General features: G+C 36.6%; 1 non-coding gene across 1 annotated transcript; it reads right to left on the bottom strand.

The window, feature by feature from the left end:
• Positions 1–13,579: 13,579 nt before the first annotated feature.
• LOC133787285 (small nucleolar RNA R71) lies at positions 13,580–13,686 on the bottom strand. Its single transcript, XR_009872315.1, has one exon. It is a non-coding gene; the product is annotated as a small nucleolar RNA R71 (small nucleolar RNA).
• Positions 13,687–17,299: the final 3,613 nt, after the last annotated feature.

Genomic DNA, 17,299 nt, shown 5'->3' with positions numbered 1-17,299 from the left:
AGAGAAGTGGCTGCTAGTTCATACATTTTATAATGGTTTGGGAGGAAATGCAAGGACAATTATAAATGTAGTGTCGGGAGGAGCGTTTATGAGAAAAAGTGCTAATGAAGCATATGAATTATTCAAAGATATGGCCATGAATAAATATAATTGGCTTATTGAGTGTGCGAATAAGAAAGTAGCAGAAGTCTTAGAGGTTGACCCAATTGCTTTATTGACTGCTCAAGTGGCATCTCTAACTAAGTAATTACAGCAGAATAACCTTGCCGCACAAGCAATGCAAATACAGAATGTCGTGAGTTGTGAGATTTGTGGGAGACCACATTCGTATGAACAATGCCCGAGCACAGCTAGTTGCTCAATATACATGAATAATATGCCTTTTGAATAGGCACAGGTTATCGGTAACATTTTAAGACCTGCACCCATCAACTACTCCAATTCATATACTCCTGCGTGGAAAAATTACCTTAATCTGTTTTGGAAAAATAATCAAGGGTTACAACCACAGTATCCACATTATCAACCTCAACAATCCCCTAATCAACCGACTTATGGACTACATACTAGACCTTATTATGATCCAAACCCACGCCCGACCACCACCACATCCTCCAATGAATGCACCAACAACATAACCTGAAGTACAACCCGACCTATTGAACCAGTTCATGACTGAAACCAGGGCATCTATCAGGAATTTGAAGACACAAATAGGTTAATTGGCTAAAATGTTTTCTATTAGGCAGCAAGGGAATTTTCCTAGTTCCACAGAGGTAAATCCTAAAGAGCAGTGTAATGCAATATCCTTCAGGAGTGGGACTAAGTATGATGGACCTACAGTGGATAACAAGGGGAAGAAGACATGGGATCAACATGTTACTAGTCCAATACAAGAGGAGGTTAATGAAGAACTTCCAAAGACAGAGAAGCCAAAATACACCGAGCCAACACATAGGATTCCATATCCTCAAAGGTTCTGAAAGGCTAATCTTAACAAATAATTCTCTAAATTTTTGGATATCTTTTGAAAACTACAAATTAATATCCCGTTTGCTGAGGCACTTGATCAAATGCCAAGTTATGTGAAGTTTATGAAAGAAATTTTGTCGAAGAAAGGAAGCTAGAGGATTATGAGACAGCGGCACTTATTGAGGAGTGCAATGCCATACTTCAGAAGAAACTACCTCCAAAGCTTAAAGATTTTGGTAGTTTCAATATCCCATGTTCTATAGGGAGTTCAGTAGAAACAAATGATTTATCTGATTTAGGGGCCAGTGTGAATCTAATGCCTCTATCAATCTTTCAGAGGTTGAATTTGGGAGAAACTTGGCCAGTTGCATATGGTAGATAGATCAGCTAATCATCATCGTGGAGTGAATGAGGACGTATTGGTGAAAGTGGGTAAATTCATTTTTCCTGCGGACTTTATTAGTCTAGATATGGAGGAAGATGAAAATATTCCAATAATACTTGGAAGGCCATTCTTGGCTACTGGTAGGGTTTTAATCGATGTACAAAAGGGTGAGTTGAAGTTGCTAGTGCAAAAAGATGAAGTAATATTTAATGTTTTTGCAGCAACATAAATTCCAACGTGTTGTAGAGTTGAAGTGGTAAACCAAGGAGAGAACAAGTTGGAAGTCTCTAAGAAAAGATCCATAGTTAAAACTAGAATGTGAAAGGGGCGTCATCAGTTAAAAAGGTTCATTAGCGAAAGGATTCGAATGTTATATGAGCGGGGGAAAGTTCCACCAATTTCTAATCACAAGAAATGAGGGCCAACTCATGACACTATGGCTCTCAAGGATGTGAGGGGAGGACTTGATCCAAGTTGAATACGAAAGAAGAAAAGCGTCCGGCTAATTGACGTTAACGACAGCGTTATAGGAGGCATTCCTATACTATATTTTCATTTTCGATTTTTAAAGTTTATTTATTTTAATTTTTTTTATTTTTAGTATAAAGTCTATAAAAAATCGTGCAATTCGTGAAAATGTTGTTTTCAATTTGTCTACAGGCCAAGTCGCGACTTGAGGTTCTAATTCACGGCTTCATGCTAAGTCAAAGATCAAGGAAATTTAAGGAGGAGGCGGGCCGCAACTTGAGGTTATAAGTCACGACCCTAGAACGAGTCAGAGAGCATATGGTTTTCTTTAAAAGGGGCGGACCGCAACTTGATTAGGCTAAGTTACGGCACCTGGGAAAATGAAATCTGGGAATATTTAATGCGGATCGCGACTTGCTCTGCCTGGGTCGCGATGCGCCTGTGTCAGAAAGAGTAAATGTGGTTTAAAATCCATTTTTTCTCAGACCATACCTCTCATTTCACATTTCTTCCATTCCAAAACAATTATTTTCTTTGTAAAAGCTCTCCAAATTTCTTCCCTTATTTTTCTACTTAAAATACCCTTAAGCCATATCCCTAATCTCTAATTCCTAGTTCCATACATATTTATTTATTTATTTCCTTCTTTCTTTTACTCTTACCCTAATTTTTTCTATTGGTGATAAGTGAAGATTGAAAGGAAAATTTAAGAGTGACCAATCTCCAAGATTCAAGGGCATGTAAGTTTTCCTTTTTGATGTTCTTGAAAATTTGATTGAAGTAATTTTTTGTTAAGTGATTGAATGGGGTTTTTGAAATGTCTTGTTAGTCTATTTAGTGTCTTTGAGTAGATATTTTTGGGGTTAATCAGTTGAGGCAATTATAGTAAATTAGAGGAAGTGCTGCCAAAATTTTGTTGTGATATTTGCTACATTGTGTGACTATGGGTCCCAGAAAACAACCTAGTAGTGTTGCCTCTTCTAAAAACGCTAATTGCCATTCCACATCCCGCACCTAACCCACCCAACCTCAGCAATTCCCACCAACACCTCAACAAATTCAAGAATTTAATCCAACGCAGTTTATTAATAAGGATGCCTTTGATCACTATCAAAGGTTATCTCAGCGTCCAGTAATTCAAGAGAGAGGAATGGAATATCAAGAAGACCTTTATCCTTAGGAAACATATAATGTCATTTGGGCTGAAATTCAATGCCATCACTGGAAAATTTTATGGATGATAAAATGCCCAAGGCTAATTGTTCAAAGGTTTATGAGTTTTATATAAATTTTCCAAGGCAGTTAATAGAAAGGAGTTTGTGCGAGGGGTTTCGGTAGAATGTGATATTGATAATATTGATGCCCTATATCAATTACCCATATTGTCACAAGACGAGGATGAATATTATCAATTGGTGTATAATAGTGAAATTGATTGGGCTAAGATGACAGAAACATTAGGCATTCCTGGTGCTACTTTTGTCATGTAAAATGGAGAACCAAAGCATTTATGAAGATATCAAATGAATTGTGTGGCCAAGTCCTGGACTCTATTTGTGAGTGTGCGGCTTATGCCCAATATTCACTTATCTAAAGTGGGAAATGATCGGTGTCTTCTGGTATATGTTATTATGATGGTACTCTCTATCGATATTGGCCGAGTTATCCGCACAAGTATCATGGAATTATGTCGACCGACTACTATTGCTTGTTTGGGGCATGGATCCATGATTACTGATCAATGTGAAGTGTGGGAGATACCTAAATATCCTAGTGATATTTATAGGAAGGCAATGGGGCCTATTATCGTGCTATGGTGTATAAATTTAATGACCCATCTTTGGAGCCACCAGTACCAAAACCCAGACAGGTGAGAATTGCAGAGGAAAGAGATGTGCCTGTGGAACCCGCGCCTGCCAATGATCAACCAGCCGATTCAAGGGCAGCTGAGGAGGAAAGGAGAAGATATTTGGCACTTGAGGCTCCATCAGATCCGCACTTGGCCAGATCAGATTATATCATTTGGCAAAACCAACATACTCATACTTATTTGGGAGAGCTTCATGATTATCATAGAGCTTAGGTTGACAGGCAAAATGATTTGATTTACCTATGGTCAAATCAGGAGGTGGACTAATAGTATTTTCCTTATCCACCACCTTGGCATCCTTTTCCAAATCCACCACATTTTTGAAGTGATTCACACTAGGTAAGTTTTCTTTCTTTACTTATTTTTAAACATTGGGGACAATGTTTAGTGTAAGTTTCAGGGAGGGAGCTTATTTTTCTGTTAGCTTTGTTTGTGTGGTTTGTTTAGTTTATGTTAGTGTTTGGAGTTTGGTTTTAGTGTGTCTAGTATCAACATGAATGATGATTGACAACAAGTGCCAATGAGAATAAAGTGAATGTTATAAGTATAATCCAAAGAAAATGAAATCTGAAAAAAAAAATTGTGTGCTTGATTGAACACTCTGTTAGTTCATTTTAGTTTAAATAACATTTGTTGAATATTTTGTCATGATATTTAAATTAATGTTTTTGATATTGATTATGCTTGCTGAAATTGGTTAGTGGAATGATGAATGGAAAGTGGAAATTATTTTCTACGATTCTAGAACTTGCTTACTTATTATTTTAGGTGAAATAATATATCATGTATGCTTAAGAATATGATTTAGGCTATCATTTGGACCGTTTAAGCTTTTCTTGCCGACCTTATAATAATTGATCCTTTGTTTACCCCTTTTGAGCCTAATATTGTATCTTTTTGTTCTAAGGCATTATGTAAGCCTAATGCTTGAAACCTGGTTATATATCCATTCCTAATATACTATGAGCATATGATTGAAAAAATTATGGGGATTGATTTATAATGGGGTTTAATTGTGAATTTAGTGGGTTTAGAAAATGAAAACTAAAACAAGTTAGAGAGAGTATATATATTGAAAAAAAAAAAAGAAAAAAAGTTCAATACACTCCCAATATGAATATATAGCAAAATCAAGTTTAGGGGAGTGTAGTAATTATTGAAAAAAAAACAATATATATTTTATATCTCTCTAAATAAAAACAAGAAAGGAGACTATGGGATTGTATTACTATGGAAGTAAAGTTGGTGAGTTTTGGTCATGTGCTTATAGTAAAGTGAGCTTAAAGATTACTTTTTCATCTACCTTTACCTAAGCCATAATTACAAGCTTATACAAGTCCTATTGATTCTTATGCATATCATGATTTACATTAGTGGAGAATAGCAAGTAAAGTGAGCTTATGGAATTATTTGGTTTGAATGGTTTGTTTGGAAAGAATTTGGTTAGCATAATTGATTTCAAATACGTTTATTTAATGATCATGATTTGATAATCTAAAATGTTAGTAGACTAAAGTGTATTGATGGAGTGTTTGATTTAACTTCTAGATTAAATGAACTTTTGAGTAGTATTATGAGAATTATATGAATAGCATTCCTGATTTTGAGGCATAATTGTTGTTGTTGGTATAATTCATGTTGTGGAAATTGTCTGAGTTGTTAGAGTCTAGGTTTGTTTTGAGTCCTTTGTTCGAGGGCGAACAAAGAGTAAGTTTGGGGGAGTTTGATAAATTAATTTTAGTGTCATTTTAGAATGTGTTTTTATGGTAATCTTGAGCTTTATGTGTGCTTTGTGAAAGATTACTCTTTTGTTTGTCTTTGTTGTAGGTCAGTGTGTAGAATCATGAGAAAATGTAAAAAGAAGAGAAAATGGTGGAAAAACAAAGCTCTTGGTGGTTATTCGACTCAAAATGATGCTAAGCATGAGTAAAAGTCAGTTTATGATGAAGAAATGAGGTTGAAAGACTTAAATTGAGAAATAATGGAATTAGAGCCGCGACTAGAGCTTATAAGTCACGACTCTAGGCAAGTCAGAAACACATGGCTGCTGAAGGAAATTAGTGTCCTGACTTGAACTTATAAGTCACATCGCAAGGGGAGTTAGAGATAAGTAAGGGGACATAATGGACACAGTCCGCGACTTGATATGCCTGAGTTGTGGCGCCTGAAGACTTATTCACATTTGGAGAAGCTTCAAAAATTGACACGGGTCGCGACCTAGAGAAGGCCAAGTCGCAGCCCGAATATGAAAAACAAAGCATTTGTATTTTTTACTATTAATTCAGACTTAGGGTTTAATTAGGTCATAAGGTTAGATTTTAATTACGTTTTTAGAGACTAATTTTGATTCTTAAACTAGTTGTTCTGCATTTTTATATTTTTCTTTCTTCTTCAAGTTTTTGAATCTTATTTTCTTGAATTATTATTTTGTTGATATAGTCATGTCTGATATGAACTAAACATTTTTATCTAGGGTTTAATGTAGTCTCTTGGATATTTATCTAATTTAATTATGATGTTCAATTGATTTTTCTTCTCTATTCTAATCTATATAATATGTGCTTAATGCTAGTAAATACTTGATCAATATTTGCTTGATTTATGATTTTGATTCAAAATTCGAAAGATGAGTGATTAGTGCTCAAAAATATCATTTTATTAGTTTTAAAGTTTAAAATTAATTAAGTTTTAATTAATGGATTTATTGTAATATATTTTATATTTGAAAATATTAATTTTGATTTAATTTGTGATTAATTTTCAGGAAATAAAATGTATTTTTGACACAAACAAAAAGAAAGAAGAAATATAATTGAAAAAATGATGATAAAGTGGTATTTTTGAAGGAGAAATAGGCCCAAAATCAAGGCCAAACAACCCAGGCCCAAGCCTTCAGCAAGTGCCATACTGCCACATGTGTAATGACCCAACTACTCTAGACTTTGGACCATTAACGAAAACTATACATAGACACTAATTTTTAATAAAACTTACAAGTGAAATAATCATAACTTCATTAAAACTTGTAAAACAAATGTTAAAGTGCATAAAATTTAAAGTAGGATATGGGATCCCATTGTTTTAAAAGGAAAACACAACATAATTGTAAATAAATGAATTACATAATAAAGTGCGGAAAATACATATAAAACCATAATTAAAGAGACTACATCCTCGAATCGAACACTTTGTCCTTTGACTCCATTCCGCCTCAATACACATCCCCAAGCTTCCAAGAACCTTTCCCGCCACCAAAGCTATTTTCCTGCACATATAAACATAAAGGAGTGAGCCTAATGCCCAGCAAGGAAAATCTAACACATAGATCATATACATAAAATTCATAATGCAACATAAAACATATCATAAACATATGTCACATATACTATAATGGCCATTATTACTTGGGGTCCCATAAACAAACAAGTCATATGCCCATTAGATTTGCGGGGCTTGCTAGCTAAGCAAGTCATATGCCCATAAATTTATTGGGGCTTGTTAGTTATACAAGTCATATGCCCAAGTCTACAAACATACATAACATCACATAAACCATAGGTTAACATAACACATAGATTATAAGATAACATATAACATATAGAATCCTATCCTATTTTCCTTACCAAAAGTACCGGGATATGAGAACAGATTTTGGACTTTGGAACACTCCTAAAAACAATAAATGAAAGGGTGAGTATACTAAAGAGAATGAGATGAAAAGAATGGATGAACTATACCATCAAAAATTGTAGAGTCTAAGAACTTTACTTAGCTAATTATTTAGTAGTATTATAGTATGTATAGTATTATCTTTGTAACTGTGGATTTTTGGTTCAGACCGGGAATTATTTGGACACTCATAGTAGTACTTATAGATTTTCTAAGTTTAACCTATAGTTTAAGAATATTAAGTATAACCTAAGGTTTGATTATATGATTGATATTAAGAATAATATTTATTATACTATAAGGTTTAGATGAGGACCAATAGGATTTTAAGCACATGTTATGAATGGATGATTAAGAATTAAGTATTTTGAGGATTTAATTTAATAAGGAGTAAAGTTTGAATGTTATAAGGTCAGTCAGCAGCTTTGAATACGTTGAGGGCTTAGTCAAGGCTGTTTACTCCATTCAAACTTAGCTAAAAATGTGTAATTTCGTGTTTAAATATTCAGCGTGTGCCGATATATCGCAGCTATAGGGGGCGATATATCGCAGCACGTAAATACGGAAAACACGAAACGATGCACGGTCGCCTCGGGCATACTGGCCCAGGCGATATATCGCCTCCTTCAGTATAATTCAAATGTTTTTGAATTTTTTTTTCCTTTCAGCCATTCAACTTCTTCATAAGTCCAGCATCTTTTGAACGAGTCTTCAGCCTCTGCTGAACGATTATTCAAATTATTTTCACCTAAAAAGCTATTATTTTTATTCAAGTAAAATTAAGATTCCTTCATTCCCAAACTCTATAAATAGGACCTAGTACCTAGCCATTATTCACCTTTTGCTCTAAGTTCAGAAGCTGCAAGTGATAGGAGCGTGTGAGAGTTAAACACTTGGGTGGGGAAATCATAAGCTTAAACATCATAAGCTTATCAAACACTTTGGGAAGTAAGGTTCTATAGTATTTCGGTTGTGGTGTAGATTGATCTTACAAGTCTTTAAGGTAAACCGAAACTCTAGTTCATTTGTTTTATGTTATTTCCTTTCTCATATCCTTCTACTCATTCTCCTAACCTCATTCTTATTTTGGTTAGGAAATCTAAGTTCTTGAACACATAAGTTTTGGTAAGTGTGACTTTCAATGGTTTAGTCTTTCCATCCCTTTCATGTCATCTCTTTTTCTTCATTAGACTCACCCTGTTATATATGGTTTTAGGAGTGTTCCAAAAAGTCCCAACGCTGTCCTCTTATCCCGGTAACTTTGGTAAGGAAAATAGGATAGAATCTATATGTTTTATGCTTATGTTATCTTATGTGTTATGTTATGAAATATGTTATAAATATGTTATGAGTATGTTATGAATATGTATGTTTGTAGGCTTAGGCATATGACCCATATGACTAACAAGACCCCAAATGGGTTATGGGCATATGACCTACTTAGCTAGTAGGACCCCACTAATCCCATGGGCATATGACTTGTATAGTCTATGGGACCCCAAGTAATAATAGCCATTATAATAAGTGTATGTATTAAGTGTTATGATATGTCTTTACGTTTATTACGAAATTTATGTTTATGACTATGTGTTAGATTTTCCTTGCTGGGCATTAGGCTCATTCCTTTTTGTTTTATGTGCAGGAAAATAGCTTTAAGAGGCGGTAAGATTCGTGGACGCTTAGAGAATGTGTATCGATGGTGAATGGAGTCAAGGAGCCGAGCGTTATTCGATTCGAGGATGTAGTTTTTGTTTTATGTCTTTTTACATGTATTTTCCGTACTATTTATGTAATGTCTTTTTATTTTAAATCATGTTTTGTTTTAAAGACAATGGGATCCCATATCCTTCTTGGTATTTATTTTGTAATTAACTCTTATTTTTACAAGTTACTTAATAAAATTATGGTATTTTCGCAAATGTAAGTTCTATTAAGGATTGTATGTATAGTTTCGTTAATGGTCCAAAAGTCTAGATTAGTGGGTCATTACAAAAATATACTTACCAAAAACCTTATGTTCAAGATCTTAGATTTCCTATCCAAGAATAAAGAATAAAGTTAGGGTGATGAATAGAAAACTATAAGAACTTAAAGAAAATAATACCAAATGAACTAGAGTTTGAAATACCTTGGATGCTTCTATGACCAATCTAAACCTTGAACCGAAATGTGCTATAAACCTTACTTCCCAAGTGTTTTGGTAAGCTTATAATGATCAAGCTTATAATCCCCAACCCAAGTGTTTACACTCTCAAAATAACCTAGCAACTTGCAGCCTCTGAACTGAGCTTGATGAATGAATGAATGGATGGGTACTAGGTCCTATTTATAGAGTTCAAGAATGAAAAGATCTTCATTTAACTTGAATAAATTAATGGCTTTTTAAGTGAAAAATATTTGAATTATCGTTCAGCAGAGGCTGAAGACTCGGTCAGAAAGATGCTGGACTTATCAAGAGGTTAAAGATTAAAATGGGAACGTTTTCAAAAATATTCAAAAGTACACTGAAGGAGCCGATATATCGCCCCTTGTAGGCGATATATCGCCTGGGCCAGCATGCCCGAGGCTCGTCGAGGTGCTCGTGCGAAGTTACGTGTTTTTTGTATGCCCGTACTGCGATATATCGCCCACTATAGCTGCGATATATCGGCATACGCTGAATATTTAAACACGAAATTGCACATTTTAAGCTTAAATTGAATTGAGTAAACAGCCTTGACTAAGTCCTCTAACGTTTTCAAAGATGCTGACAGACCCTAGGTGTTATCCCCATTTCCTGTGTGGACCTGGGACATTCGTCCGGGCCCATGGTCAGGGGCTGTTCAAAATGTGGGCCCAGCCCAGGGCCTCTCTGGTACGGGAATGTATAAGGGGGTACGGGCCTGGGTGCAATTCTGGGCCCACAAGGGGGTCCGATATGGTCATCCAGGACCCGTCATCCGGGAGACATGCAGACAGTTTGAACCCCCCACGACATACATGCATGGTCCCGGAGCCTGGTAACTGTCCGGGCCTGTGGTAAATGAAGAGGGACAAAGGTAAACGAACCCGGATCATGTCGTCCCCGATTGGTGGGAAAAGTGTCCAGGACCCTAAAGCTGCCCCACTCCGCGTGGATGTTGTCCCCACTTTTCGCCTGTGGAAAAGGGCACCTTGGGATTGCACACCGTTGTTTTAGATCTGCACTGCCAAGTACTTTGACTGATCTTGTCCCCTGAATCTGCCTCGTAACCCGAAGTGTCCAGACCAAAAGCACCGTTTTTTCAAGCGAAATATAGCTCTTGGGCCAACTCATTGGGCCTTAACTGGTCTGGAATTCATGTATGTTTTATCTTTTATATTGGGCTCCCACTAGAGAGGCCAAGAGTATCCATATCTCTGATGGGCCCGAGCCATACCCGGCCTAGACCCAGTGTTCCCATAAGCCTATAAATACAGGCTATAGAACACTGGAAAAAAGGATCTCTCTTCAACTAAGATACAGTTACTCTATCAAAAAATATAGAGAGAAACTCCATTGTAAAAGGCTTTCCAAGCTCTAATACTACTGACTCGTGGACTAAGGCTCATTAACGCCCCAACCACGTAAAAATCCTGTTTTTTATCTTCTAAATTTCATATCATTAGTCTTACCTAAAATACATTAATATAGTTTCCGAAAATCTCGGTAAACACTAGGATATTCAAATATTACTCTTAATAAACTTATTCCTTAAAAATCCTTAATTATCATTAAACATACACATGACAAGTGTACTTTCTTATTGGGTCTATCTAAACCTTATAATATAAGAAATATCACCATCAATATCAGTCATATTAATCAAACCTTAGGTTAAAATTAATATTCTTAAACTATAGGTGAAACTTAGAAAATCTACAAGTGTTATTATGAGTGTCCAAATAAATCCCGGTCTGCACCAAAATCCACAGTCATAAAAATACTACAACTATTACTATTATACTACTATCTAACTAGCTAAGTAAGGTTCTTGGACTCTACAACATGGCAGCCTGCCATTCGCCCAGCCAAGCCACTCCAGCCGAGTCGTTCCTCCAGCAGGCGAGACGCGTCCCACAAGTGCCTTACGAAGCCGAGCCGAGCCGAGCCACCAGCACCTGACGCCACCTGCCACTCCTGACAGCCGCCTGCCACCTCCTGACGTACATGCCTGCCGAGCCAACCAGAGAAGGACACGCGTCCCACTCGCCTGCGGCTGCTCCCCACGTCCCAAGAAAGCGTCTGCCACATTCTGCCGAACCAATCAGTGCTTGACACGTGGCCAAGTCTGCTACACTTGTTTCCCACTTGTCCCACTTTGCACCTATTTTGCAGCCATTTTTCCCACTCTTTAGTACACGATTTTGCACATTTTTGGGACCTATTTCCACTATAAATAGAGAACCAAATGGAGTAAAAAAGCATCAGATTGTGAAAATTAAATGTGGAGAGTATAGTGAGAGAAAATAACATTTTTGTTCTTATTTTTCTTTCATTTCCTTTACATTACTTTGAGTGAAAACAATGCCTATTTTAGGCTAAATTCTCTTGTGGAAAGGCTAGAGTGAAGTTTATGTTTCACATTATATTTTTAACATATTGATTCTTTATTTTGTTCTTCATTTCTATATATTTGTTACAATTAAATTTATTTTCTTCTAATTTTTATTCTAAATTTATTAGTGTCTTTTACATAAGTCTAGTCATGCTCTTCTTATGTAATTTAGGATTTTAATTTAATTTAGGATATTTGTTATATTATATGCTCTTTATTGCATTCTGCCATTGGTATTTTTTCTCTCTAAGGTATATAATATGATAGGTTTTTAAAATTAGAAGTTAGTATAATTTAATTAAAGAACATATTTTAAGGTGAGGTTTATTATATATATTTTCCAACTATAATTAATGGTGTAGAATTATAGTTGAGTATAATGAATCAATTTTATTAAAATATATATATGTTTGCATGAATGAAACTTATGTCTTCCATATTTTCTTTCTGATTCTAATTCCTCGATTTTGTTTATTTAATGTTTATATTCTTTTTCAAAGTTACATCATTTCAAAGTTTATTATTTCTGATTTACTAATCTTTCTTTTTACTTGTATTTTACCTCTCTGTGGATACGACACAGCCCGATTACTACTGCGACCGCTTAGGAGTTATTGGGCGATATCAATTTTTTGCGCCGTTGCCAGGGAGGTAATTCTACAATTAAGGGTTTGCATAGTAAATTAATTTTTTTTCTATTAAAAAAAAAATAGTATAATTTTTTTTATTTCTCTTTTATTTTATTTTTCCTTAGTAATTTTTATTTTTATTTATTCATTTTATTTTTTATTTTTTTTAGGTTTAGAATTTTATTTTCTAGATTTAGGTTTTTTCCGAAAAAAAAAGCATAAAATTTTAAATCATAAAATATAAAAAAAAACAAAGTATTGAGAACATTTGTGTAATTTTGGAAATTAGTTAAAACCAAACTTGTTCTGTTTTAGAAAAATTGGTTCTTAAATAAGGTTTGTGTTAGCGTTACCCTCCAATCTTTTCTAAGAACCTCGGGGAGTTCTAGAAAAGCTCTTGGGCCTAAAGTGGTACCTTGGCAGCCTTTCCAATTGTCCTGGGAGCATTTTGGTGTATACTCATTACATTATTACACACTTGCGCTTATAATACTTACGAAATAAAAAAATATTTATGCCACGAAACAGAGACGCACTAGGGAGATTTGTGAGACAACAAGTAGAAACTTTAGAAAACTCTCCTAGTTCATTGTTTTCTTCCATTCGTTTAAACACTCCCGATTCACCGAGACTTCCTGAACCACCCACGATGGCTCATCAAGATGAAGTCCAACCAAGAATGCTACAGGATTATTTACATCCTACGCGTACAGCCACACCTTCATGCATAATGTATCCCAATAATATGCCAAATTTTGATTTCACACCCGGCATGATTAACCTCTTACCAACCTTCCATGGGTTGGAAAATGAGAGTCCGTACGTGCATATACGAGAATTCGAAGAGGTGGTGGCTACATTCAACAACCAAGCTGATGTCACCAACATTGTGAGATTGAAATTTTTTCCTTTCTCTCTCAAAGGCAAAGCAAAAAGCTGGTTGTATTTCTTAAGGCCTAGATCTATCGGAACATGGGACGAAATGACAAAAGCATTCTTTGCCAAATATTTCCCGCCCCATAAGACTAGCAGCCTTAAGAGGAAAATCTCTACCTTCATCCAGAAAGACCATGAAACTTTCCATCAGGTCTGGGAGAGGTTTAGAGATTTGATAAATCAATGCCCACATCATGGATACGAAAGCTGGCGTCTGATCAGCTATTTCTATGACGGTTTCACAACCGGACAAAGACAATTCGTGCAAATGATGTGCAATGGCGAATTCCTTTAAAAAGATCTCGATGAAGTTTTCGAGTACCTCGACGATCTTGCTGAAAAGTCCTACACATGGAATGGACCGAGTCCTATGGACAAGCCACGATCAACTGGAATCTACCAATTAAAGGAAGATGACAACGTCAAAAGCAAAATTGAATCATTGAGACAACAATTCGAGGCTTTCAAATCTCAAGAAGGTAGAGGAATCCATATGGCTGCAAAGGTAGAGACACGAGATCCATGCTTCATATGTGGAGGGACGGAACATCAACCACAAGAGTGCCCAACTCTTGGTGAGTTAAGAGGAGGAAATGAGGAACAATGCAATGCTTTAGGGGATTACAAGAAGCCTTATAACCCTTTCTCAAACACTTACAATCCCGGTTGGCGCAACCATCCAAATTTTAGCTGGAAGGATTCAAACCAAGCATCTGGGAGCCAATGAAGGCCTGAGCAACAATAACCGCCAAAAGCATACATTGCTCCTCAAAATAACATGCAGTCAAGTAATTCTCTATAGAATACTTTGCAGATGCTTGCGCAAACTCAAATAACCTCAACTCATGAGCTCAAATCTTGTTTCACACAAATGGTAGAGGAAACGAAAGACATGAAAATCCTAATGACAAAGCTAAACACTACTTTGGCGATTCAAGAGCATGGTAGACTTCCCGCTCAACCTCTAATCATCAAAAAGGGCAAAACATTGCATAAACCTCCTCCTCTGCAGATACAAACTTCAAAGAGGTTAATGCCATCTCTAGTCGAAGTGGTCAAAGTACGGTTTCACCGTTAACTAAGACAATGAGTACGTCAATGCCCACTCCAGATGATGATGTTCCAATAAGCATTCTAGTAAAGGCACCCTTTCCTCAAGCTTTGAAATCCAGTGGAAAGGTACTGGAAAATCATGGTGAAATCCTAGACCTTTTAACATAAGTGAAGATCAACTTGCCATTGTTGCATGTGATCAAACAAGTGCCGGCTTATGCCAAGATTATCAAGGATTTGCGCACTGTTAAAAGAAAGCACCATGTCAAGAAAACTGCATTCTTGGCAGAACAAGCTAGCGCGGTAATTGACTGCAAGACACTGCCTAAGTACAAAGATCCTAGTTGTCCCACCATCTCATGTCAAATTGGGGAGCAGGAATTTGGTCAAGCCCTTCTAGACTTAGGAGCAAGTGTAAATCTCATGCCATATTCAATATACTTGCAATTAGGTCTAAGAGAACTCAAGCCCACATATGTGGTGCTAGAATTGGCCGATCGATCAGTTAAGAAACCTCGGGGAATAGTAGAAGACGTTCTTATTCAAATTAAAAATTCTATTACCCTGTTGATTTTCTCATCTTGGACACTCAATCTGAAGTAAGTATACAGTCCAAAATTCCCATCATTCTCGGTAGACCTTTCCTCGCAACAGCAAATGCACTCATTAACTGTAGAAATGGTCTCATGAAAAACTATTTTGGGAACATGACTCTAGAAGTGAATGTTTTCCACATCGGCAAACAACCACCTGACAGCGATGAGTGTTTCCAATCCTATCTGATCGATACACTTATTTTGGAAGAGGTCGATCAAAATAAACGTCTAATCGTTTTAATCACCTCTTCCAAATTTCAGAAAGTTCTAAGCCCGATGAGTCCACAATCAACCCTGAAATCGTCAAACACTCACAGGCCAGAAGAACCATGTTTTGGAATCCAATCTTTGAGGAACTCCCTCAAGATCGAGAAACACAAAAACCATCTATTGAACAAGCTCCTCAACCAAAGTTGGCACAACTTCCCGAGGGTCTTAAGCATGTTTTCTTGGGAGCTGACAATACTTTTACTGTCATAATATCCTCCAAGATCAATGCCACACAAGAGCGCCAACTCATCAATGTGTTGCAAGAACAAAGAGATGCATTAGGATGGGCGATAGCTGACATCAAAGGTATTAGTCCTTTAATTTGCTCCCATCACATTCAATTGGAAGACGGGGCTATACTACGTCGTGACCCTCAAAGAAGATTGAACCCAACAATGAATGAAGTAGTTAAGACTGAAGTCTTGAAACTTCTTGATTCTGGCATAATCTATCTTGTTGCTGACAGTAAATGGGTCAGCCTAACTCAGGTTGTTCCCAAGAAATCTGGGGTAACAGTGGTACAAAATGAAAAAGGGGAACTTGTTCGTACCAAGGTCACAACTGGGTGGCGCATGTGCATTGATTATAGAAAATTAAATGCAGCCACCCGCAAAGACCATTTTCCACTTCCATTCATCGATCAAATATTGGAAAGTGTGGCAGGTCATCCTTTCTATAGTTTTCTCGATGGTTATTCAGGGTATTACCAAATCAAGATTGCCTTAGAAGATTAGGATAAGACCACATTCACTTGTCCTTTTGTACTTTTGCCTTTCGGCGAATGCCATTTGACCTGTGCAATGCTCTAGCCACTTTCCAGCGATGCATGATGAGCATATTTAGTGATATGATCGAGAAATGTATAGAAGTATTCATGGATGATTTGACAGTCTTTGGAGATTCCTTTGAATCAAGCCTTCTCAATTTAGAGTCTGTGCTTAAACGTTGCAAAGAGAAAGGCTTAATACTCAACTGGGAACAATGTCATTTCAAGGTGACATCACACATAGTCTTGGGGCATGTCGTGTCGGAACGAGGAATTGAGGTCGATCAATCAAAGATTGAACTCATATCAAAGCTGCCCACCCCCAAGACTGTTAAAGACATTCGATCTTTTCTTGGGCATGCAGGATTCTATAGGAGGTTCATACAAATTTTTTCGACAATTGCTCGCCCTTTGTCAAACCTCTTAGCAAAAGATGTTGTGTTCAGTTGGACACCTGAGTGTGAGGAATCTTTCCGAACAATCGTTGCAACACTCACTTCTGCCCCTATCATTTAGCCACCATATTGGAACTTACTGTTCGAAGTCATGTGTGATGCTAGAAATTATGCTATAGGGGCCATCTTTGGTCAAAGAAGGAAAGGGAAGCCCTTCGTTGTTTATTACGCAAGTATAACTCTTAACAGTGCTCAAATGAACTATTCTACCACTGAAAAAGAGTTACTTGCTATAGTATTCGCACTTGACAAGTTTCGTTCCTACCTAATTGGTTCACCTATCATAGTCTTTACGGAGCATTCCGCCTTAAAATACCTCCTTTCCAAAAAGGATGCTAAGGCGCGTTTAATTAGGTGGATCCTTCTGTTACAGGAATTTGATCTGACCATAAAAGACAAGAAAGGAGTTGAAAACATGGTAGCAGACCACTTATCTCGTCTTCAATTTTCTGATTCCGCTGATGGCCCAACCATTCGAGATGACTTCCCTGATGAACATCTCTTCGCAGTCACTAAGTTGCCATTGTACGCTCATATCGTTAATTACTTAGTAATTGGCGAACTTCCAACTGCATGGAGTGCACAAGATAAACGTAAATTTTTGGTCGAGGTTCGTAACTTCTATTGGGATGATCCATATCTATTTAAGTATTGCCCCGACCAAATTATGAGAC

This window comes from Humulus lupulus, chromosome 6, assembly GCF_963169125.1.
Source record: "Humulus lupulus chromosome 6, drHumLupu1.1, whole genome shotgun sequence".
NCBI lineage: Eukaryota > Viridiplantae > Streptophyta > Magnoliopsida > Rosales > Cannabaceae > Humulus > Humulus lupulus.
This window is presented reverse-complemented; position numbering and strand designations above follow the sequence as displayed.